Raw genomic sequence first — 26,226 nt, forward strand, 5'->3', positions numbered from 1 at the left:
CCCTTTTCTCCACACCCTCTCCAGCATTTATTGTTTCTAGATTTTTTGATGATGGCCATTCTGACTGGTGTGAGATGATATCTCATTGTAGTTTTGATTTGCATTTCTCTAATGATTAATGATGTTGAGCATTCTTTCATGTGTTTGTTGGCAGTCTGTATATCTTCTTTGGAGAAATGTCTATTTAGGTCTTCTGCCCATTTTTGGATTGGGTTGTTTGTTTTCTTGTTATTGAGCTGCATGAGCTGCTTGTAAATTTTGGAGATTAATCCTTTGTCCTCATTGTAGTTTTGATTTGCATTTCTCTAATAATTAGTGATGTTGAGCATCTTTTCATGTGCCTCTTGGCCATCTGTATGTCTTCCTTGGTGAAATGTCTATTTAGGTCTTCTACCCATTTTTTAACTAGATTTTTTTTTTTTTTTAAATATTGAGCTCCATGAGCTGTTTGTGTATTTTGGAGATTTATTCTCTGTTTTTTCATTTGCAAATATTTTCTCCCATTCTGAGAGTTGTCTTTTTGTCTTGTTTATGGTTTCCTTTGCTGTGCAAAAGCTTTTAAGTTTAAGTCCCATTTGTTTATTTTTGTTTTTAATTCCCATACTCTAAGAGGTGGGTAAAAAAGATCTTGCTGTGATTTATGTCAAAAAGTGTTTTTCCTATGTTTTCCTCTAAGAGTTTTATAGTGTCTGGTCTTACATTTAAGTCTTTAATCCACTGGGAGTTTATTTTTGTGTATGGTGTTAGGTAGTGTTCTAATTTCATTCTTTTACAGGTAGCTGTCCAGTTTTCCCAGCACCACTTACTGAAGAGGCTGTCTTTTCTCCCTTGTGTGTTCTTGCCTCCTTTTTCATAAATTAGGTGCCCATATGTGTGTGGGTTTATCTCTGGGCATTCTATCCTGTACCATTGATCTATATTTCTGTTTTTATGCTAGTACCATACTTTCTTGATTACTGTAGCTTTGTGGTATAGTTTGAAGTCAGGGAGCCTGATTTCTCCAACTCCTTTTTTCTTTCTCAAGATTGCTTTGGCTATTCAGTGTCTTTTGTGTTTCCATATGAATTGTAAAATTTTTTGTTCTAAGTCTGTGAAGAACACCATTGGTAGTTTGATAGGGATTGCATTCAATCTGTAGATTGCTTTGGGTAGTATACTCATTTTCACAATATTGATTCTTCCAATCTAAGAGCATGGTATATCTCTCCAACTGTTTGTGTCATCTTTGATTTCTTTCATCAGTGTTTTATAGTTTTCTGAGTATAAGGCTTTTGCCTCCTTAAGTAGGTTTATTCCTAGGTATTTTATTCTTTTTGTTGCAGTGGTAAATGGGAATGTTTCCTTTAATTTCTCTTTCTGATTTTTCATTGTTGGTGTATAGGAATGTCAGAGATTTCTGTGCATTAATTTTGTATCCTGCAACCTTACCAAATTCATTGATTAGTTCTAATAGTTTTCTGGTGGCATCTTTAGGATTTTCTATGTATAATATCATGTCATCAGCAAACAGTGAGAGTTTTGCTTCTTCTTTTCCAATTTGTATTCCTTTTATTTCTTTTTCTTCTCTGATTTCCATGGCTAGGACTTCCAAAGCTATGTTGAATAAGAGTGGTGAGACTGGACATCCTTGTCTTGTTCCTGCTCTTAGAGGAAATGCTTTCAGTTTTTCACCATTGAGAATGATGTTTGCCCTCGGTTTGTCATATATGGCCTTTATTATGTTGAGGTAAGTTCCCTCTATGCTCATTTTCTGGAGAGTTTTTATCATAAATGGGTGTTGAATTTTGTCAAAAGCTTTTTCTGCATCTATTGAGATGATCATATGGTTTTTATTCCTTAATTTCTTAATGTGGTGTATCATATTGATTGATTTGCATATATTGAAGAATCCTTGCATTCTTGGGATAAACCCCACTTGATCATGGTGTATGATCCTCTTAATGTGCTGTTGGATTCTGTTTGCTAGTATTTTGTTGAGGATTTTTGCATCTATGTTCATCAGTGATATTGGTTTATAATATTCTTTTTTTGTGATATCTTTTTCTGGTTTTGGTATCAGTGTGATGGTGGCTTCGTAGAATGAATTTGGGAGTGTTTCTCCCTCTGCAATTTTGTGGAAGAGTTCGAGAAGTATTGGTGTTAGCTCTTCTCTAAATGTTTGATAGCATTGACCTGTGAAGCCCTCTGGTCCTGGACTTTTGTTTGTTGGAAGATTTTTAATTATGGTTTCAATTTCATTACTAGTGATAAGTCTGTTTGTATTTTCTAATTCTTCCTGGATCAGTCTTGGGAAATAGTATCTTTCTAAGAATTTGTCTACTTCTTCATGGTTGTCCATTTTATTTGTATATAGTTTTTTGTAGTAGTGTCCTATAATCTTTGTATTCCTGCAGTGTCAGTTGTGATTTCTCCTTTTTCATTTCTATTTTTATTGATTTGCATCCTCTCCTTTTTTTTCTTGATGAATCTGGTTAATGGTTTATCAATTTTGTGTATCTTCTCAAAGAACAAGGTTTTAGTTTTATTGATCTTTGCTATTGTTTTCTTTGTTTCTATTTCATTTATTTCTGCTCTGATCTTTATGGTTTCTTCTACTGAGTTTGGGTTTTCTTTGTTCTTCTTTTTCTAGTTGTTTTAAGTGTAGGTTTAGTTTGTTTATTTGAGATTTTTCTTGTTTCTTGAGGTGAGATTGAATTGCTATAAACTTCCCTCTTAGAACTGCTTTTGCTGCATCCCATAGGTTTTGGATCATCTTGTTTTTGTTGTCATTTGTTTCTATGTATTTTTTTATTTCTTCTTTGATTTCTTCAGTGATCTCTTGCTTATTTAGTAGCACACTGTTTAGCCTCCATGTATTTGTGTTTTTTACAGTTTTTTTCCTGTAACTGATTTCCAATCTCATAGCGTTGTGGTCAGAAAAGAAACTTGATACAATTTCAATTTTCTTAAATTTTCCAAGCCTTGATTTGTGACCCAAGATGTGATCTATCCTGAAGAATGTTCCATGTGCACTTGAGAAGAAAGTGTATTCTGCCACTTTTGGGTGGAATGTTCTATAAATATCAATTAGATTTATCTGGTCTACTGTGTCATTTTTTTTTTTTTTTCGGTACGCGGGCCTCTCACTGTTGTGACCTCTCCCGTTGTGGAGCACAGTCTCTGGACGCGCAGGCTCAGCAGCCATGGCTCACAGGCCTAGCTGCTCCATGGCATGTGGGATCTTTCCGGACCGGGGCATGAACCCATGTCCCCTGCATTGGCAGGTGGACTCTCAACCACTGCACCACCAGGGAAGCCCCTACTGTGTCTTTTAAAGCTTGTGTTTCCGTATTTATTTTCTATTTGGATGATCTGTCCATGGTGTAGTGGGGTGTTAAAGTGCCCTAGTATTATTGTGCTACTGTCAATTCTCCCTTCATGGTTGTTAGCATTTGCTTTATGTATTGAGGTACTCCTATGTTGAGTGCATAAACATTTATAATTGTTATATCTTCTTCTTGGATTGATCATTTGAACATCATGTAGTGTCCCTTCTTATCTCTTGCACCAGTTTTTATTTTAAAGTCTAATTTATCTGATATGAGTATTGCTACTCCAGCTTTCTTTTGATTTCCATTTGCATGGAATATCTTTTTCCATCCCCTCACTTTCAGTCTGTGTGTGTCTCTAGGTCTGAAGTGGGTCTCTTATAGACAGCATATATATGGGTCTTGTTTTTGTGTCCATTCAGCCAGTCTTGTCTTTTGTTTGGGGCATTTACATTTAAGGTAATTATTGATATGTATGTTCCTATTACCATTTTCTTAATTGTTTGGGGTTTGTTTTTGTGGGTCTTTTTCTTCTCTTGTGTTTCCTGCTTAGAGAAGGTTCTTTAGCATTTGTTGTAAAACTGGTTTGGTGGTGCTGAATTCTCTTAGCTTTTGCTTGTCTGAAAGGCTTTTGACTTCTCCATCGAATCTGAATGAGATCCTTGCTGCATAGAGTAATCTTGATTGTAGGTTTTTTTCTTTCATCACTTTAAGTATATCCTGCCACTCCCTTCTGGCCTTCAGAGTTTATGCTGAAAAATTAGCTGATAACCTTATGGGGATTTCTTTGTATGTTATTTTTTGTTTTTCCTTGCCACTTTGAATATTTTTTCTTTGAATTTAATTTTTGTTAGTTTGACTAATATGTGTCTTGGTGTGTTTTTCCTAGGGTTTATCCTGTGTGGGACTCTCTGCTTCCTGGACTTGATTGACTATTTCCTTTCCCATGTTAGGGAAATTTTCAACTATAATCTCTTTAAATATTTTCTCAGACACTTCCTTTTTCTCTTCTTCTTCTGGGACCCCTATAATTCAAATGTTGGTTCATTTAGTGTTGTCCCAGAGGTCTCTGAGATTGTCTTCAATTCTTTTCATTCTTTTTCTTTATTCTGCTCCTTGGCAGTTATTTCCATCATTTTGTCTTCCAGCTCACTTATTCGTTCTTCTGCCTCAGTTATTCTGTTACTGATTCCTTCTAGTGTATTTTTAATTTCAGTTATTGTGTTGTTCATCTCTGTTTGTTTGTTCTTTAGTTCTTCTAGATCTTTATTAAACATTTCTTATATTTTCTCAATCTGTGCTTCCATTCTGTTTCTGAGAGACTGGATCATCTTTACTATCATTACTCTGAATTCTTTTTTAGGTAGATTTCCTATTTCCTCTTCATTTATTTGGTCTTGTAGGTTTTTACCTTGATCCTTTTCTCTGACATATTTTTTGCTGTCATTATTATTATTATTTTGAGTGGGACTGTGTTCCTGTCTTACTGGTTGTTTGGCCTGAGGCTTCCAACACTGGGGTTTGTAGGCTATTGAGTAGAGCTGGGTCTTGGTGCTGAGATGAGGAACTCAGTGAGACCTCACTCTGATGAATATTGCCTGAGGTCTGAGGTTCTCTGTTAGTCCAGTGGTTCGGACTCAGAGCTCCCACCGCAGGATCTTTGGCCCAACCCCAGGCTCCTGAACCAAGATCCCACAAGCTGCCTGGGGTGGCAAAAAAAATTTTAAAGAACAATAACAAAGTAAAAAATAAAATTAGACTAGGAAACTAACAGATGTTAGAAAGGCTATAACGATAAAAATATAGATGAATCAACAACCAGAAGATACATCAGTACAACAACAGTAAAAAAAGAGGAGGAGGGAAAATTTTAAAGAAAAATGTTGGGGGGAGGCCTTGGCTGTGGAGTGCGGGGCCTAAGCAAGGGTGAGGTTTGGGTGGTGGGCAGGGTCAATGCTCACTACCCACAGGCTGGAAAATGCCCTGAGGGCTGTGGGGGGTGGGGCTTAGGCTGAAGGACCAGAAGGGGCTCAAGTGTGCTCCCCAGCCCTGGTCTCAGAGGGCAGGGGACCTCACCTGGGAGCCCAGCAGACTTCCTGGGCTTGAGTGGAGGGGGGCAAATGCCCTCCTCTCCTCTCCTGCTCCTCCAGTCTGGGCAGGCCCTTCCCACCTGTCTCTCCTGATCTCCCCAGCCTCCCTCCTATGCCCCCAGAACCAATGCAGCCAAGGGGAGGGGGGACCTTGGAGGGCAGGGGACCAGCTTGGGAGCTCAGCAGGCTCTCCGGGCCTGAGTGGGTGGGGCTATTGCCCTCCACTCCTCTCCTGCTCTTCCCGGATGGCTCCTCCCACTTGACTCTCCTGATCTCTCTGGCCTTAGGGGCACCTATCCTGTGTGGCCTCCACTTTTCCTCCCCCCTCAGTCTCCCTACATCCTACCAGTTCATTTTGGAGTTCCTCCCATCTCCCTGGGCATCAGAGTCCCCCACCAGTGGCCAGCAGGTGGCAGAGTTTTGGGGAGAGGCTAACTCTGCATCTTCCCACACCACCATCTTGACTGCACCTCCAACTTATTTATTTCATAACTGGAAGTTTGTACCTCTTAATCCACCTCAAATATTTCACCCAATCCCCACCCCACCCTTCTAGTAACCACCGGTTTGTTCTCTGTACCTGTGAGTCTGTTTCTGTCTTGTTTTGTTTGTTCTGGTTTTAGATTTCACATATAAGTGAAATCTCATGATATTTGTCTTTCTCTGTCTTATTTCACTTAACCTAATACCCTGAAATGGACATATTGCAAATGACAAGATTTCATCTTTTTATGAATAATATTTATATATATGTATCTTAGAATTTTAAAGTCATTCTAGAAAACTTCATTATATGATTTTCTAGCCCTAAAAAAATCAGAAGGGAATTAAGAAATAAATATCAGTACTATTCAAGTCAGGCATACTGTCACAGGAAAGTAGGCAGTAATGATAAAAATCCTCTAGAAAAATCAACCAGTGTCCAGAGGACACAGATGCTGGGTTGTCCAGGACAACTCTGCAGCCCTGGAGCACCTGGTTCTGCAGGATCTGAAGCTTCTACAATTTCAGGGACTTTCCTTTAAAAAAGAATACAAATATAAAGTACACAATTAGGTATAAAAATGAATATTTATTTCCAGAGAGGAGTCACACACACACACCCTCAATTATCAGAGTTCTGCTGAGTTAAGTCCCTTCTGGTATTTGCTGGCAATTTATTTTCTAGCTTTAAAGTTGACTTAAAAATATTTTTATTTTATATTTTTATTTTATATTGGGGTATAGTTGATTAACATGTTGTGTTAATTTCAGGTGTACGGCTGAGTGATTCAGTTATACATATACATGTATCTATTAGTTTTCAAATTCTTTTCCCATTTAGCTTATCACAAAATATTGAGCAGAGTTCCCTGTGCTATGCAGTAGGTCCTTGTTGGTTATCTATTTTCTATACAGTAGTGTGTATTTTTGTGTTCTCCAACAAATTCCAACCAGGAACTTCAAATTTAGCCATGGAGAGTGAATGTCCAGATGGAGACAACATGGACGGATCAAGCAGTGGGGCCAGGCTTTCTTTTGCCTTCAGTGGTGCTCACAGTGACCTGCCTCACCATCATCACAGTGGCCACAGGCACCCTGATCCCTTTGTGTCAGTCTGACCCAAGTGTGAAAACCACATTCTCATGGACTCCCTAATTAAACTAAAAAGGGTGTATAATTAATACCACAGAAAAACAAACAGGAAAAAATATAAGTATTTAAAAAGGCATGGACCTTACAATGAACCCTTTTCTGCCCACCCCGTCCCCCGCCCCCCACTGCCCCGCTGGTGAGTTTTATTCTAGTTCTCCAGCTTAGGCTGCTGCACCCCAGCTCCAAAGAACCCTGCCTACACCGGGGCGGCAATAAACATGGCAGGGGTTCAGAATTGGGGCTCTGAAGGGAAATCACTCACTTTCAAATCCACGGTCTCTTGCTTATGGGCTGTGTAACCTTGGACAAGTTACTTCACTCCTCTGTGCCTCAGTTTGTCTGCTGATATTAATGGAATTGTGGAGAATATGTGAGATTGTATTTGATAACCATTTAGGATGGAGCCTGGCACACAGAGGTGTTCGAAAATGGTAACTATTATTTTTCTCTGGGGATACTGATCTCAGTTCAGGTTCTGAGGATGTGTGTGCCCCTCAGGTGACTGGAAATACAAATGATCATACTTTTTAAGCACAACCCCCCCTCTGGAGCCCACTCCATCCCCTCTACCTACAGGAGGCAGCTTCTCCCTAGTACAGCTCTACTCTGATCATGATACTGTAGCCATAGAACAAGTGCAAACCCAAACGAGACTCATAGACCCATCCAAGGAGGCCTGTTCTCCCGCAGCTTTCTGCACCTCTTGTCCTTTTTGGATAGGAATTTACCTACCTGCTCATGGTCGGGGTCCCGAATTCATTGCAGGAAAACTGCTTCCTCCTGGGATTTCACCACACAGCACACTTCCCACCTGGTTGATGGAGAAGGACGTGAATGTCTTCCCTGGCCTGGGTCCTGTAGCCAGGGTGGCCTGGCAGCCACACACCTGAGAACTGAGCACGAGGAAGTGAGTCCTCAGTGCCTCTCTCCCACCCTGTGAAACAGTGTCACAGGGTCCTGAGCTGCAGGAGACACCTGTCCCTGGAGGCAAAGGGAAGCCGGGGAGGACAGGCTTGGAGCCGTCCTTCCCTCACACACAGAAAAGAGCTCCAGGCGTCTTTCCTGGTGCCATGAACTCAGGAAACCATTTGCAGCATTTACTTATGTCACAGGATGAGATTATGGATCATGTGCGATGTTTCTCCCAATCTTCCCAAAACTGTGACTCAGAGGCATCACTGAAAACAAAAGCCCTGGAGCCTTGCCTTCGAGAAGCTGCAAGGGCAGCCGCCTGCCTCCCCAGGACTTGCCAGGGGAGCCACAGCAGGGCCACCCCTCAGTCCACGCAGCCCAGTCCACCCAGAAGGGGCCGGGGGAGGGGGAGGAGGGCTTGCCTTCTTGGGGGAGAGGAGTGAAGTGATCTTGCCTCTCCTCCTCCTGCTTCAAGACCCTAAACCCGAGTGTGTGAGGACCCGAGAGGGTCCCCTGTGATGGTTGGACAGCTGACATTTACTCTCCGCGCGGCCACCAGACCTGCAGACCTGTGCATGTGCCGCCTGGGTGGGGGAGGGTGGACTGTGGGAGAGAGGCAGTGGGTGGGGCTATCAGGCCTCCGCACCCAGCATCCTCCACCACACCCCACACTCCTGCTCCGGGGAGGTGAGGAAGAAACATTTACACACCCAAAGAGATGGCTGGGAGGGAAGGGGAGGTGGATGGTGACAGCCTTGAGTGAGACCACCACAGCCCGGCCAGGGGTGCTCTCCATCTGACCAGTGCCGGGGGTCTGCCAGGAAGAGCGGCTGAACTTCCAGAGGGACCATTCATGTCCTGGAGAACTTACCCCGAGGTGCTCCTGTCAGCAGGGCCCATTGGAGCTCAGAGGTATAAGAGCCAGGGCAAAGGAGGACGACCCCTCCCCAAGCAGACCCCCTCTCTGCACACCTGGCCCCACATTTTACTACTCTCTGGTGGACCCCTAAGTCTACTGTGCTGGAGGTGGTGAGGAGTTAGGATGGTTGAAAAGGAGGAGGAATCGTTTGAGTCAGAGATGAGACTGAAGTTTTAAACAAGCAAAGACTGAATTTTAAAACCAAAATGGGTCATTTTACAAAGGAAAGTAAAAGGCTACATTGTTAAGTGGGGCACTCAATCCAGCACAGTCAGTTGAAATTATGGGGAAAGTATATCATGGTTGAAATTCTTCAACATACCAGGTACAGGTATCATTCTTCCCCCATCCCCCAGTCACCAAAAAGATAGAAGGTAATTTCTGATAAAACCACAGCTTCAAAGAAGGGAATATATATAACTATTGTAACAAGAGCCGCTGACTAAAGAAAATAGCGTTTGGACCCTTAACATGTAGCACAGAGCTCCCATCAGCCTATGGCATCCACTGTCTACTAGGAGAAAAAGAAAAAAAAGCTATGGTTCACGAAGAGAAATCAACAAACTTTTCCCAGGCCCTGAGGTCTCAGAATTTACCACCAGACTTTTGTTTATTGTAAAGAAGCTTCCTCACAGCTGTTTGTGCAGGAAATGCAAAGACATTTCCCATGTGACTTTGGTTGATGGCCCAGTCAACAACAACAGTCCTGAAAGCACAGGCCTGGCCCTTCCCCGCGGTCCTCTCACCAGGGCTACACGACACACCAGCGTTGTCCCAGCTGGACCACATGATGGTTCCTCACAGAGAAGCCCCTGGGCACCAAGCGAGCCTCCCCTCCCTAGTGATGCACTCTGCCCACTCCTCTCCTCTCCCAGCACCACAAACCCTAAGGAAACAACCCCCGCCCCCACCCCCAGTCCCCCCGCAACCCCCAGGAAGGCAAGCTTTAAACTCACAGCAGCAGCATCAAATGAGGCACAGCACGGAGTGTATGTGGGGTACGGCTGTGGGCCTTTCGGTTGCCCCCCCCACCCCACCCCCCGAGGCCTGGAGAGAAGCAATGCGTGCTGCCACCCTGGGGTGGATGGTCACCGTGGGAACCTGCCTCTGCTCTCAGCAGTCATGTCCCTGTGATGTCCTGACTTGGAGTGCAAGGAGCAGAAGGAGTGATAGGGGCCGGCTCCATACTGATGAGGGACAGGAAGCACACAGATTGTTGGAGGATCATGAGATGTCATCCACTCTGCTGAAAGGCTCCGGAAAGAGGTGGAAGACGGCAGGGGTAGGGTGGGGTGGTGGGCGGAGCATTCAGATGTAGGTCCTACTCTATATCCTGCAACAAATCCATTCATTCATTCATTCATACACTTATTCTTACCTCAAACTAATTATAATGAGCAGCAAATATATCCAGATGCTATACTGGACATTGGAGACATAAAGACAAATAAGACACAGCCTCTACCCTGAGGGAACTTACAGTCTACGTAGGAGATACACACACACATACACACACACATACACACGCATGCACATGCTCAATTAACCATAATACAGTGTTAGTACAAAACATATAAAAATAGCATGGAACTTAAAAATTGAGGGCAATTATTTCTTAGGTTGGGTGTGAGTTGCTGGGAAGGGAAAACTGCATTGAGAGGTTAATACTTGAGTCGGGTCTTGAAGGGGTTTGTTAAATGGGCCAAACAGGGGATATGGTCCAGGCAGGGCTTGACACAGGCACCTGCTCTGTGTTCTCCAAAACTATGGATAATTCTAGCACTGACGGTGTGCCCAGCCACTGTTCTCTGTGCTTTACATGCATTCATTCACTTAATCGTCACAGTGGCTCTACAGAGGAAGCACTGCTGTGCCGTTCACAGATGCAGTGACTGAGACACACAGAGGTAAAATAACCTGTCTTGACACTGGGTAGCAGAGCAGGCTTCTGGCCCCAGAGCCCACTCTCTGCAACTTGGCAGTGTGCTCATCCCGGTGAGCAGGAAAGGTCGGGTCCCAGGTTACATGGGGAAGAGGAGGGATCACAGCCAAGTCTTCTGGGTGCCCCACTTGGGCTTGGTCAAGGGCTCTGCAAGGGCCATTTAGGGAGCTTGAAGCTTGCTTTTTGGTCATGAGAAGCCATCGTGGGTTTTTAAGTTGGAGAAGGCCGTAATGAGATTTGTGTCCTGAAGGTGACTCTGGAATTGATGTGTAGGATAGAATGGAGGAGAAATGGGCTGAAGGAGGAGGAGGAAGAAGAGAGAGGGGGAAATCCATGTCCTCTGGTTCATCACAATGCCTGGCATACAGCAGGTGTCCAATAATGATTGGTTAAATAAATGTCTCATAGTTGTCTTAGTTGGCTTCCCCTGGAAGCCGACTCTGAAATAAGGGTTTCGCTATGAGAGGTTTATTTAGGAGGCTACATCCGTGGGTGCCTGGAGCTCAGTCCTGGGGGTTACTGGGGGCCCACTGCAAAACACACCCTCAGAGTCATCCCGGGAGGAGAGCAAGGGAGTTGGGTATCCAGATGCCAACTCAGTTAGTAGTTGAGGGTTGCTGCTGGGGAGTGTTAATTTCCTGGCCCCAGGGCAGCAGGAGCATGGCTTGGAGAAAGGAAAGTCAGGCACATGGGTGCGGCTGGACACCCCTGAGGCACAAGGCCATCAGGCATGTAGGGATAGGGATGGATAGCATCTGCTACAAAATCAGTCTTGGGCCAAAATGGGAAGAGTAGAAACTGAATTGTGAGATGCCATTTCTCCAACAGAACTTTCCCAATACACTTCTGATTTCCTCTCATTGGGATGTAGATATGTTTTCCTTTCTCCCGCAGGGACTGTGTCCTCAGTGGGGGACTGGTGTTCCAGACTTCCGTTTTACTACTTGGGTGAACTCCAGGAAACATCACTGCTCACCGTGGGTAGCTTCTGGAGAAGATTATGCCATCAGAGTTGAAAGCTGGAAACTCTATCAAGCAACATTTGTATCAGAGCTTGAGTAGGAAGAAGAAAATGGGGGAGGAGAAAAAAAAGACTTTTGCTAAAATTAACATAAATCCCAAGCCCAGGCCTTATAACTGAACATTTTCACAACACTTAGCACTTAAAGTTTCTCAACTAACAGGGAACCAGAAACTAACATGAGATATTTTTTTCTGGCTAATGGTGAAGTGTTCATCTGAGAAGGAACATTTCTCTCCACCCCTACTTGCTCCCACCTGTTCCCTCACCTTGGGATCCTTCTCAGCTTCCCAACCTACCAAGATCTTGTCTGCTGACGTTTTTCTATTTTTCCATCATAACCGCATTCTATGAAGGCAGGTCTCTATCTTATCCATGGTAGAAAGCAAGTGGCAAAGCTGTTCAGTGAGTTAGGTGGGGGCCTCAGGGACACATGGAAGGAGGATTGTCTTCTGGGCACTGCTCCTTTGCTCATCACAGGCCTCCTTTGGCAAATTAAAATTTCCCCTAACAGTTTTATAAGGAATCAAAAATTATATCCAACATCTAAACAAACACAAGTGTGTTTATTTAACAAGTTAATATCAAATTTAAACCTGTGAAAACAGAGACAATTTAAAATCATGTGAAGACTGCAGTGCAGCTACATCTTCACCTACTTTCAAGATGCTCAAGTCACTTTCCAGACATTGTCTCATCTTCTGTTTGACCCTCAGGAGAGATGACAGTTCTGGCAACTTATAACTATTTCCTGTCCCTGGATGGAATGGAAAAGGATAGCTGATGTTGGAAATTCTAGCTTTTGAAAAGCACAGCAGTGGGGCTTCCCTGGTGGCGCAGTGGTTGAGAGTCCGCCTGCCGATGCAGGGGACACGGGTTCGTGCCCCGGTCCGGGAGGATCCCACGTGCCGCGGAGCAGCTGGGCCTGTGAGCCATGGCCGCTGAGCCTGCGCATCTGGAGCCTGTGCTCCACAACGGGAGAGGCCACAGCAGTGAGAAGCCCGCGTACTGCAAAAAAAAAAAAAGAAAGAAAAAAGAAAAGCACAGCAGGATTATCAAAACACCAAGGACCACCAAACTAAGGTGAATTCAAGGATGACCCAGGTGTCTTTGAGGCAGACAGTGTCTTTTACAGAGTGGACCATCCAGCTAGGCTCACTGGGCCTGGCTTGTTAAAGAGCCTCAGACAGGATGCTGACCCATGGGGGCCAGCTCAGGCGTGGCCCAGGCTGGCATGGCATTCACCAATAAGATGGTGACAGAAGGTAGATGAGCTATCTGTCAGTGTCTTCAAAGGTGGCCGGAGCAAAGCCATGGTGCTCTAGCCAGGTGTGCACACACAGTGCTGTTCTGGTCCACAGCTAGACATGGTGAAGGCTCGAAGATAACCACGTCCATGCAATCAGCCCATGTGCATGGGTACGTGTGTAAGGGCCCTGTCACCAATATTTATTTATAGTTTAGTTCTACCAATTAGCAAAAGATAAAAGAAACAGAGGAGATAATATGGAAGAGTGGTTAAGAATCAGACTGCCTGAGTCTAAATTCAGGCTTTGTCACCTATTACCATTATAGTCTTGGGCAAGTAAGCATTCTAGGCCTCAGTTTCCTCAACTGTAAAAACAGAACTTTACAAGATTCTTGTGAGAATTAAATAAGATAATAGATGCAAAGAATTTAGTACAAAACCTCTCAGTAAATGGGAACTATTATGACTTTAGTAATAAATCATACCTATGTAAGAGCAAAACTGATGTGGAAAATTAAAATCTAAACAAGAAAAGTGTAGTGGGGAGGGTAGTGATAGTAAATGATAGTTATTACATTAGCCCTGATTAAGCAAATATGTTTGCTTTGGGCATTCTAGTATTCTCAAAGGTTCCTAGAATCCAAGGAAAAAGGAAGTCATTAAGGTCAAATTATTCTCATGATATTATTACATAGAAAATTAAAATATAATTCATTCTTAATAAACTTGTGTGGAAGGCAGGAATAACACTATCCCTTCCCTTGCCCCATCCTGCTTCTCTCACTTCCCTTCTCCTGAGAGAACCACCTTAATTAATTTCCTTCAGAAGCATCACCTCCTCAAGGGGGCTGCCCTGAGAAGCCTCCCTAACAAGGAGCCCGTGATTTGCTCTAGAGCATCCCAACAATGCCAGTTAAGCCTTATTCATTTTTGACCACAATTTCTTTGAGATCCCTCATAAATGAACATTAGATGAGTAAATGTAGAAATACTTGTTTATGATAGTGCAAACAAATAATAATTTGAGATCTAGATAATAGTTCAGAATTTTAAAATTTCGGAGTCCTTGTGAAGATGGCGGAGTAAAAGGACATGCTTTCACTCCCTCTTGTGAGAGCACTGGAATCACAAGTAACTGGTGAACAGTCATTGACAGGAAGACACTGGTACTCACCCAAAAAGATACCCCATATCCAAAGACAAAGGAGAAGCTGCAATGAGATGGTATGAGGGGCACAATCACAATAAAATCAAACCCCATAACTGCTGGGTGGGTGACTCACAAATTGGAGAAAAATTATGCCACAGAAGTCCACCCACTGGAGTGAAGATTCTGAGCCCCACATCAGGCTTCCCACCCTGGGGGTCCAGCTGGCAACATGGGGAGGAATTCCCAGAGAATAAGACTGTGAATCCTAGCGGGATTTGGTTGCAGGACTTCAACAGGACTGGGGGAAACTGAGAAGCCATTCTTGGAGGGCACACACAAAGTAGTATGTGCATCAGGACCCAGCGGGAAGGAGCAGTGTCCCCATAGGAGACTGAACCAGACCAACCTGCTAGTGTTGGAGGGTCTCCTGCAGAGGCGGGGGGTGGCTGTGGCTCACTGTGGGGACAAGGACACTGGCAGCAGAAGTTCTGTGAAATGCTCCTTGGCATGAGCCCTCCTGGAGTCTGCCATTAGCCCCACCAAAGAGCCTGCGGCCCCCAGTGCTGGGCTGCCTGAAGCCAAACAACCAACAGGAAGGGAACTCAGCCCCACCCATCAGCAGACAAGCAGATTAAAGTTTTACTGAGCTTGGCCCACCAGAGCAACACCCAGTTCTATCCACCACCAGTCCCTCTCATCAGGAAGCTCGTACAAGCCTCTTAGAGAGCTGCATCCACCAGAGGGCAGATGGTAGAAACAAGAAGAACTACAATCCTGCAGCCTGTTGAATGAAAACCACATTCACAGAAAGATAAACAATATGAAAAGGCAGAGGGCTATGCACCAGATGAAAGAACAAGGTAAAACCCCAGAAAAACAACCAAATGAAGTGGAGATAAGCAACCTTCCAGAAAAAGAATTCAGAATAATGATAGTGAAGATGATCCAGTACCCCAGAAAAAGATGGAGGCAAAGACTGAGAAGATGCAAAAATGTTTAACAAAGACATAGAAGAATTAAAGAACAACCAAACAGAGATGAACAATACGATAATTGAAATGAAAAATACCCTAGAAGGAATCAATAGCAGAATAACTGAGGCAGAAGAACAGATAAGTGACCTGGAAGACAGAATGGTGGAATTCACTGCTGTGGAACAGAATAAAGAAAAAAGAATGAAAAGAAATGAAGACAGCCTAAGAGACCTCCGGGATAACATTAAATGCACCAACATTCACATTATAGGGATCCCAGATGGAGAAGAGTGAGAGAAAGGACCCAAGAAAATATTTGAAGTGATTATAGTTGAAAACCTCCCTAACATGGGAAAAGAAATAACCACTTAAGTCCAGGAAGTTCAGAGAATCCCAGGCAGGATAAACCCAAGGAGAAACACACTGAGACACATAGTAATCAAATTGACAAAAATTAAAAACAAAGAAAAGTTATTAAAAGCAACAAAGGAAAAGTGACAAATAACATACAAAGGAACTCCCATAAGGTTGACAGCTGATTTCTCAGCAGAAACTGTACAAGCCAGAAGGGAATGGCAAGTTATATTTAAAGTGATGAAAGGGAAGAACTTACAATCAAGATTACTCAAACTGGAAAGGATCTCAATCAGATGTGATGGAGAAAGTAAAAGCTTTACAGACAAGCAAAAGCTAAGAGAATTCAGCGTCACCAAACCAGCTCTACAACAAATGCTAAAGGCACTTCTCTAAGTGGGAAACACAAGAGATAAAAAACAACCCAAAACAATTAAGCAAATGGTAATAGGAACATACATATCAATAATTACCTTAAAAGTGAGTGGATTAAATGCTCTAACCAAAAGACACAGGCTCACTGAATGGATACAAAAACAAGACCAATATATATGCTGTCTACAAGAAACCCACTTCAGACCTAGGGACATATACAGACTGAAAGTGAGGGGATGCAAAAAGATATTCCATGCAAATGGAAATCAAAAGAAAGCTAGAATAGCAATACTCGTATCAGATAAAATAGACTTTAAAATAAAGACTGGTACAAGAGATAAGGAAGGACACTGCATAATGATCAAACAATCAATCCAAGAAGAAGTTATAACAATTATAAATGTTTATGCACCCAACATAGGAGCACCTCAATACCTAAGGCAAATGTTAACAACCATGAAAGGAGAAATCGACAGTAGCACAATTATAGTAGGGGACTTTAACACCCCACTTACACCAATGGACAGATCATTCAAACAGAAAATAAATAAGGAAACACAAGCTTTAAAAGACACCATAGACGAGATAGATCTAACTGATATTTATAGAAGATTCCACCCAAAAGTGGCAAAGTACACTTTCTTCTCAAGTGCACATGGAACATTCTCCAGGATAGATCACATCTTGGGTCACAAATCAAGCCAGGTAAATTTAAGAAAATTGAAATCATATCAAGCATCTTTTCTGACCACAACACTATGAGATTAGAAATAAGTTACAGGGAAAAAAAGTAAAAAAACACAAACACAAGGAGGCTAAACAATACGTTACTAAAAAACCAAGAGATCACTGAAGAAATTAAAGAGGAAATCAAAAAATACCTAGAGACAAAGGACAATGAAAACACGACAATCCAAAACCTATGGGATGCAGCAAAAGCTAAGAGAGAAGTTTATAACAATACAATCCTACTTCAAGAAACAAGAAAAACCTCAAATAAACACTCTAACCTTACACCTAAAGGAACTAGAGAAAGAAGAAAAAAGAAAACCCAAACTTAGTGGAAGGAAAGAAATCATAAAGATCAGAGCAGAAATAAATGAAATAGAGATGAAGAAAACAATACCAAAGATCAATAAAACTAAAGCTTGGTTCTTTAAGAAGATAAGCAAAATTGACAAACCTTTAGCCAGACTCATGAAGAAAAAGAGGGAGAGGACTCAAATCAATAAAAATAGAAATGAAAAAGAAGTTACAACAGGCACTGCAGAAATACAAAGCATCACAAGAGGCTACTACAAGCAACTCTATGCCAATAAAATGGACAACCTGGAAGAAATGGACAAATTCTTAGAAAAGTACAACCTTCCAAGACTGAACCAGGAAGAAATAGAAAATATGAACAGACCAATCACAAGTAATGAAATTGAAACTGTGATTAAAAATCTTCCAACAAACAAAAGTCTAGGACCAGATGGCTTCACAGACAAATTCTATCAAACATTTAGAGAAGAGCCAACACCCATCCTTCTCAAACTCTTCCAAAATATTGCAGAGGAGGGAACACTCTTAAACTCATTCTATGAGGCCACCATTACCCTAATGCCAAAACCAGACAAAGATACTACAAAAAAAGAAAATTACAGACCAATATCACTGATGAATACAGATGCAAAAATCCTCAACAAAATACTAGCAAACAGAATCCAACAACACATTAAAAGGATCATACACCATGATCAAGTGGGATTTATCCCAGGGATTCAAGGATTCTTCAATATACTCAAATCAATCAATGTGATACACCATATTAACAAACTGAAGAATAAAAACCATATGATCATCTCGATATATGCAGAAAAAGCCTTTGACAAAATTCAACATGCATTTATGATAAAAACTTTCCAGAAAATGGGCACAGAGGGAACCTACCTCAACAAAATAAAGGCCATATATGACAAATCCACAGCAAACATCATTCTCAATGGTGAAAAACTGAAAGCATTTCCTCTAAGAGCAGGAACAAGACAAGGATGTCCAGTCTCACCACTCTTATTCAACATAGTTTTGGAAGTCCTAGCCATGGAAATCAGAGAAGAAGAAGAAATAAAAGGAATACAAATTGGAAAAGAAGAAGTAAAACTGTCACTGTTTGCTGATGACATGATACTATACATAGATAATCCTAAAGATGCCACCAGAAAACTACTAGAGCTAATCAATGAATCTGGTAAAGTTGCAAGATACAAAATTAATGCACAGAAATCTCTTGCATTCCTATACACTAACAATGAAAGATCAGAAAGAGAAATTAAGGAAACAATCCCATTCACCATTGCAACAAAAGGAATAAAATACCTAGGAATAAACCTACCTAAGGAAGTAAAACACCTGTACTCAGGAAACTATAAGACACTGATGAAAGAAATCAAAGATGACACAAACAGATGGAGAGATATACCATGTTCTTAGATTGGAAGAATCAATATTGTGAAAATGTCTGTACTACCCAAAGCCATCTACAGATTCACTGCAATCCCTGTCAAATTACCATGGCATTTTTGACAGTACTAGAACAAAAAATCTTAAAATTTGTATGGAGACACGAAAGACCCCCAATAGCCAAAGCAATCTTGAGGGAAAAAAATGGAGCTGGAGGACTCAGACTCCTTGAATTCAGACTATAACACCAAACTACAGTAATCAAGACAATATGGTACTGGCACAAAAATATGTATCAGTGGAACAGGATAGAAAGTCCAGAGATAAACCCAAACACCTATGGTCACCTAATCTATGACAAAGGGAGCCAGAATATACAATGGAGAAAAGACAGTCTCTTCAATAAGTGGTGCTGGGAAAACTGGACAGCTACCTGTAAAAGAATGAAAGTAGAACAGTCCCTAACACCATACACAAAAATAAACTCAAAATGGATTAAAGACCTGAATGTGAGACTGGACATTATAAAACTCTTAGGGGAAAACATAGGAAGAACACTCTTTCACATATATATCACAGCAAGATCTTTTTTGATCCACCTCCTAGAATAATGGAAATAAAAACAAAAATAAACAAATGGGACCTAATGAAACTTAAAAGCTTTTGTACAGCAAAGGAAACTATAAACAAGATGAAAAGACAACCCTCAGAGTGGAAGAAAATATTTGCAAATGAATCAACAAATTAATCTCCCAAATGTATAAACAGCTCATGCAGCTCAATATTAGAAGAACAAACAACCCAATCAAAAAATGGGCAGAAGACCTAAATAGACATTTCTCCAAAGAACACATACAGATGGCCAAGAAGCACATGAAAAGATGCTCAACATCACTAATTATTAGAGAAATGCAAATCGAAACTGCAGTGAGGTATTACCTCACACTGGTTAGAATGGGCATCAGCAGAAAATCTACAAACAATAAATGCTGGAGAGGGTGTGGAGAAAAGGGAACCCTCTTGCACTGTTGGTGGGAATGTAAATTGATACAGCCACTATGAAGAACAGTATGGAGGTTCCTTAGAAAACTAAAAATAGAATTACCATATGACCCAGCAATCCCACTACTGGGCATATACCCTGAGAAAACCATACTTCAAAACGAAACATGCACCCCATTGTTCATTGCAGCACTATTTACAATAGCCAGGTTATGGAAGCAACCTAAATGCCCATCAACAGACGAATGCATAAAGAAGATGTGGTACATATATACAATGGAGTATTACTCAGCCATAAAAAGGAACGGAATTGGGTCATTTGTTGAGACGTAGATGGACCTAGAGACTGTCATACAGAGTGAAGTAAGTCAGAAAGAGAAAAACAAATATCATATATTAACACATATATGTGGAATCTAGAAAAATGGTGCAGATGAACCAGTTTGCAAGGCAGCAATAGAGACACAGATGTAGAGAACAAATGTATGGACACCAAGGGGGAAAAACAGGGGAGGGGTTGTGGTGGTGGGATGAATTGGGAGATTGGAACTGCATATATACACTAATATGTATAAAATAGATAACTAATAAGAGCCTGCTGCATAAAAAATAATTCAGAAAACAAAACAGAACAAAAAATAACAAACAAAAAAAAAAGAATTTCATTTTCACAGGGTATATTTTATTTGCTTCATGTGTACATTCAGTAAACTCCATGAGGGCAGAAGCAGATGCAAAACTTTTCTAGGGATGATTGTGGAAGGACATATTTCCAGATGCTTTCCTCTGCCTTTGATTTGGAATGACGACCATACCCAGTGTGAGTCAATGTCTTCACCCTGTAAGCCTCTTGTTTGGGGAATAACAAAGGTCTAACTAGCTGAAGTGAAAGATAAAACTGGGAGTCACTTTCAGGAGAAGATAATTGCATAACACTGCCAGAGATCCTGTCACTACACTGAGACTTAAGGAAGTTACTGGCCTTTTGAAGGAAATCGATCTTTTAGTATTTGAACAATTAATTAAATATTGGGGAGCTTTTGCCCACTATTTAGTCTATATGTCTATATGGCCCCAAATAGAAACTTTATGGTCACAAAATTAGTCTGTGACTCCATATTCACCACTCTTTATTCTTCAAGTCTTTTTGAAGGCTCTCATCCATTGCTAATAGGAATAGATATTTGCAGAATCTTATGGAGAATAATTTGGAAAATTCTATCAATATTACACAATTTGATATGCATATTGATACCAGAAATTCCAGTTCCAAGAATGTATCCTATAGGTTACTTACCATTGGCACACAGGTATTCTATGCAAACTGGTTATAATAGGAAAAGATAGGAAATGACCCAAATGTTCATCAGTGAGCAACTGGTTAAATATATCTATACAAAGAAATAATGCAGTTGTAAAGAAAAGGATGAAAAATCAGCTCTCAATGGCTGATCAGAAAGATTTTAAAGACAATGTTAGGTTTCAAAAAAGCAAAGTACAGAACAGTATGTAGAGCCAGCTACCATTATTTATATAGGGAAAAAATAAAGAATATATATCTTATTTGCATATATATGCATCAAAAATCACTGGAAATAAGAAACAAATAATAGTCATTTCCTATTTCAGGGTAGGGAGGGAACTGGGCATCTGGGCGCAGCAGTGGAAGGGAGGATTTTCTCTGCAATACTTTTTATACGTTTGACTTTTGAACCATGCTTAATGTATTTGCATTAAATAAATAAATGTAATTTAAGATAATCTTTAAAGATGCTTACTATGCGTACAGGCTTTGGTCAACACACAGCTCTGCTTTCTAGAAGTTTCTAACCCCATCGATGAAATAAAAGGCAACCAGTAATCATAACATAGTGGTAAAAATGCCATCACACTGACATGCCACATTTCACCAAATCTAAAACACTATTAATTCTTTCACAGCATTATATGACATGCCACTAGGAAAAGGAAGAATGTGGCCTATTAAATTCGGGCACAATGCTTCCTTTTCATTTAGAATTTTCATTTTATGCTTAATGAGAAATCTGTTTTAGATACTCATTTGTACATAGATTTTTATCATATATCAGTCTTGCATGATATATGACATTGTATAAGAAAAATTAAAGTGAAATAAATTAGTTAAAGAATTCTTAAAACTTTCTCTTATTGCATTCTGAATCTTTTTCACACAGTATTGTCCTCTGTGCTATCAAAAGCATTGGTGATCCTACATTTTTTGAAAGAGTGTTCCATTAATATTTCCAGAATTTTCTTCCAAGCTGCTGAAACCTGATCTGCCAATTTTGATGCATAGACCCAGGCAAACACAACTGTATCATGACTGCTGTACAACCAATAGTGATTGTAACATGAATCCAAGTTCCAGAGGCACTGAAATGTAAAAAAAAAAAAAAAAGTGCTTTTTTTCTTCTTTCAAAATTTATTTTATTGAAGTATAGTTAATTTACAATGTTGTGTTCATTTCTGCCGTACAGGAAAGTGATTCAGTTATACATATATATACATTCTTTTTCATTTTCCATATGATTTATCACAGGATACTGAATATAGTTCCCTGTGCTATACAGTAGGACCTTGTTGTTTATCCATTATCTATATAATAGTTTGCTGCTGCTAATCCCCAACCTCCCACTCCATTCCTCCCCCAATGCCCCTCCCACTTGGCAACCACAAGTCTGTTCTCTATGTCTGTGAGTCTTTCTTTTTCATAGATAATTATTTGTGACGTATTTTAGATTACACATATCAGTGATATCATATGATATCTGTCTTTCTCTGTCTGACTTACTTCACTTAATATGATCACCTCCAGGTCCATCCATGTTGCTGTAAATGGCAGTATTTCATTCTCTTTATGGCTGAGTAGTATTCCATTATATATATGTACCACATCTTTATGCATTCCTCTGTCAATGGACAAAAATAGGCTTCTTATAATTGTTTAAATGTGATAGATGAGCAGTTTCAAGACAGAATAGGTCCCTGGGGCACTATAGAAGACTCCTTGAGGAGGCAGAATTGAGGCTGGACTTTTAAAAATGAGAGGGATTTTGGAGACAGGAATGAACGGGATGAATGAGTCATGAAAAACAAATAGCTTGAAATGGAAGTAGAAATTGCATTTGAGGGAGGGAAGGAAGGAAGACCATGTGACCTGGAGGGAAGGGCTGGTGAAAGGAAGTAAGTGTGGATGGGAGAGTTGTCAAAACTGGAGATTTGGAAGCACTCATTTGGAGAACATATTGGTCCAGAAACTTAACCACGCTGAAGAGTGGAGGGAACAAACAAACACAGCATCAAAAGAAAACAGAAAAAATGGAGAGAGAATCTTGAGCCATGGAATTTTCATGCCAGGAGGACTATTACAGATCATCTGGTTCATGTTTTCAGTTTTACAGGTAAAGAAAGGAAATTCAGAGAGGGTACCTGACAGATTGCCAGTGGCACAGCAAACACTGAACCCTGGGTGTTGATTTCCTGAGCAGGCTCTTCCTAATAGACCATCACAGCCAACAGAGAGGAAGTCGTTTCAAGGAGGCAGGTGGCAGTGAAGAAGAGGAAGCCTGAGGAGGCACTGAGGTGACCAGTACAGATTATTGATGACCTGCAAGTGTCTACTTTGCAGAGTGGTCTGGGTAGGAAAGATTGTGAAAAGTTAAAGAAAGCGGGGTGTTTCTCAGTTAGAGGCACCATCAGGAAAGATCTCATTAATTTTCAATATTTCCTTTCAAAGGGCTCAGTATTTGATGTTGTATTTTCAATAAAGCCTCCAAGACCCTGCTTTTACCAGTGGCAAAAAATTTAAAAAAGGCAAAAAATAAAAAAATCCTTCACAAAGGATTCAATAGTATCATTTCCTGGAAATCCTTCAAAATAATGGGACATAGTGCTTGCTTCGGCAGCACATATACTAAAAATAATGGGACATATTGTCCCTTGGGCAAGACAGAAAATTATCAGCAGGTGGCAGTCACACCGAGTTTCAAATGCAGCCTTTCACCGCTTTATAAAGAAACCATTGTTTTCTTACACATAGAAATTGACTAAAGGGGACAGTAACCAATAATGGTCTTGCTTATGGGTTTTCAGTTTGCATCTCTGTGGAACTTCATTCTTGGCATAGGAAATGATCAATACTGCTTTCCTGCACATCTCCTATACTAAACAGTGTGTTTAGGTGCCTGCAAGGGATTTCTCTTAGAAGAAAAAGAAATCACATCTACCGCAAAAAAGTTATCTTGCTGATATGGCTGCTACAGGTACCATGGTAAGTAAGCCACTTAGTATCTTAGGGACAACCTCACAATTGAGGACATAAAATTAAAGCAGTGAGATGGCATTTAATATTGAAAAATATGTATTTGATTGGCAAAAATGTAAAATATTCATAATATCCAGAGAATTGGGACTCTGGAAGTGTGAATTAGTATAGTTACTTTTTATGGCAGTTTACTAGTCTCTGTTAACACTGAAATGGAGCCTGCTCCCTAGGACTCAGCAGCTCTGCTTCCCAGTGTCCATCTGCAGAACAGTTCACACACACACACACACACACACACACACACACACACACACACACACATACAGGAGGTCTGTTCAAGGGTATTGGCAATGGCTTTGTTTTTAATGGTAAAAAATATAAACTGGGGACAAGCCAGATGTACATGTAAAAATATCAATGGGGGGACTTCCCTGGTGGTCCAGTGGTAAAGAATCCACCTTTCAATGCAAGGGACGCAGGTTCAATCCCTGGTCTGGGAACTGAGATCCCACACGTCTTGGGGCAACTAAGCCCACACACCACAACTACTGAGTCTGCGTGCCATAACTAGAGAGAGAAAAACCTGCATGCCACTACTAGAGAAGCCTGTGCGCCACGACAAAGATTCTGTGTGCCACAACTAAGACCCAACACAGCCAAAAAATCAATGGGCCTACAAGACATACTACTGAATTTTAAAAAGTTGTAGATAGATATGTTTAGTCTAATGTCATTTATGTGTGTGTGTGTGTGTGTGTGTGTGTGTGTGTGTGCGCGCGTGCGCACGTAAGCTCTAACAGACCTTACCAGGGAGAATGTGGGGTAAAGCACCAGAAATGGGACTTAGATGGGGGGAGGAAGGAAGAAAATTTTCTCTTTATTTATAATGGTTGATATTTTACAAGGAAAATGTATTTTTATATAGCTTATGAAATTTACATTTTTTTAAAGAAAACGATAGCTTATTAGATGCTGTCAGAACCTCTGATTCATTTAGGAAGTTACAAATTTGGTGCCTTTATGTAGGTATGGCCTTAGATTAAAATGAGCATTAGTCCTTTTTTTCCTATATTTTTCTACAGTGGCATTATACCTATCACTAAAAAATGATAAAGACTTTGAAATAACTTTATATTTAAAATAAAGATTAAAAACAAAAAATAAAAATGAATGCAAAACAAGCATAAGTTTCCTTTCAACCCTGACATATCTTTGAGACTATAAGATGTATATTACTTTAAGATTTGAGTGTTAATATCTAGAGGACCAAATTGGCTTGTAGTTTAGAATAACAGACAAGTGCATTTGCCTAGTTTCCAAGACCCTAATGATACAGATGCTGAATGTAGCTTGAGGCATCTTTCATCAATGCCAAGCCTTCAGAATGAAAAAGAACATGGCTCATTGCCAGATATATCTGCCAAGTCCCAATTTGCAAGCACAATTCAGTTCATTTTCACTTCTCTCTTGATCCTGAGGGTTGCTCTATTAAGAAAGAATAAAACAATTATATTGTTCCTTGGTTGGAGGGAGCTATGACTTTGGTCACTATCATCCTCAATAACAAAAATATCCAGAAATATATTTAAATTGGATTGAACACTCTTCTGGTGACCTCTTAGGAGGTTCATTCTGAAAGACAGGGTTTCCTCACTGGAATAAGCCATGAATGCCAAAGTGTTATTCTATCTCAATAATTTTGTCAAATAAGCATCAGTCCTGATTTCATGAATGAGGATTTTCTAGTGCTCATTTCCCTGAGGGCTTGAAGTAATCATCCAATGGATCTCCTATCAATAAAAAGTAGAATAGATACCTACTGTCTGAGATTTAAATATTGAGGATATGGTGTGTTCAGGAAGCTCTGATGTTCATACAAAGAAATGATGGAACTCAGTAAAAGAATTGACATGAATCATCGTCAACAGATTGCTGATGGATGGGATGCCTGGGACAGCTGTTGTTCTGCCTGCCCAGGCTCTGTTCCTTTCTCCTGGTCTAGGTTCCTGATTTGTAAAGCCGAATCTGGCCTCTGTACCCCGACACAGAATTAAATCTCGGAGACAGAGTTTTGGTGAAGTACAAAAGAATAGCTTTGGGCTTCCCTGGTGGCACAGTGGTTGAGAGTCTGCCTGCCGATGCAGGGGACACGGGTTTGTGCCCCGGTCCGGGAAGATCCCACGTGCCGCAGAGCAGCTGGGCCCGTGAGCCATGACCGCTAAGCCTGCGCGTCCAGAGCCTGTGCTCCACAATGGGAGAGGCCACAGCAGTGAGAGGCCCGCGTACCACAAAAAAAAAAAAAAAAAGAAAAGAAAAAAAAGAATAGCTTTATTGCTTTGCCAGACAAAGTGGGCCACAGCAGGCTAATTCCCTCAAAACTGTGTGTCCTGATGTGGAGGGGGTAGTGAGGAGTTTTATAGTAATGGTTCAAAGAGGGTGTGATCAGCTCATGAACACTCTTCTGACTGGTGGGTGGTGAGGTAATCTGGAGTCAGCATCATCAGCCTTCTGGTTCCAACTGGTCTGGGGTCTATGTGCTTGTGGGCAGCATACAGTTAATTTCTCCCA

Source organism: Aethalodelphis obliquidens, unplaced genomic scaffold, assembly GCF_003676395.1.
Source record: "Aethalodelphis obliquidens isolate GAN/ISIS:26980383/991018 unplaced genomic scaffold, ASM367639v1 scaffold62, whole genome shotgun sequence".
In the NCBI taxonomy this organism is placed as follows: Eukaryota; Metazoa; Chordata; class Mammalia; order Artiodactyla; family Delphinidae; genus Aethalodelphis; species Aethalodelphis obliquidens.